Below are 668 nucleotides of genomic sequence, written 5' to 3' on the forward strand. Positions count from 1 at the left end.
GCGAGGGCCAGGCCCGGAGGGGCAGAGGGGACCTGGGAGCTCCCAGCCTCGGCCAGACCCCTCCTCCCAAGGCCAGCACCGCTGAGCCCATGTTAGGACAGGAGGTTCATGGTCAAGTGGCCTAAAGGAGGGCAGGCCAGTGTGCAGGGGTCTGGGACGTGGGTCATTGAGGCCACCGGCTGCCATCCTGCCCACTCCCCAGCATCTGCCCTCGGTCTCAGCTCCCGGGAGCGGCCCAGGCTTAGAGCCACGGAATAGAGCAGCTTAGCCCCCAGCCAGTGAGCGGGCCAGGGAGCCCAGGGCCCAGGCAGGCGCCCGCCCCACCCAGCCCTGGCACCTCTTCTGGCCCTTCTGCCACTGGCCCCAGCATGGTCCTTGGGCCCAGGCCCTTGCCAAGCCCGTGCACTGCCTCGCTCCCAGTCTGTCTCCGCCACCTCCTCCCTCTCTTCTCCGTGGCACCTCTCTGCTCCTCACCTGTCCACACATTTTCATATCATACTTGCTTCTACCATTGGGTTTCTCATTTTGGTTCTTTTTTGTTTGTTTCTTTGTTTTTGTGTGTGTGTGTGTGTGTTTGTTTTGTTTTGTTTTCTGCTTTTCTCCACCCTCTCCAGGCTGCCCGGCTCCTCCTCCTCCTCCTCTTCCTCCTCCTGCTGCCTCCGCCGGTG

The 668-nt window shown here is 62.4% G+C and overlaps 1 protein-coding gene across 1 annotated transcript in view; it reads left to right on the forward strand.

The window, feature by feature from the left end:
* Positions 1 to 668, forward strand: part of CASZ1 (castor zinc finger 1) — a 36,836-nt gene that overhangs the window by 33,312 nt on the left and 2,856 nt on the right.

The sequence above is a fragment of the Myotis davidii genome, unplaced genomic scaffold (genome assembly GCF_000327345.1).
Source record: "Myotis davidii unplaced genomic scaffold, ASM32734v1 scaffold299, whole genome shotgun sequence".
Classification (NCBI taxonomy): Eukaryota; Metazoa; Chordata; class Mammalia; order Chiroptera; family Vespertilionidae; genus Myotis; species Myotis davidii.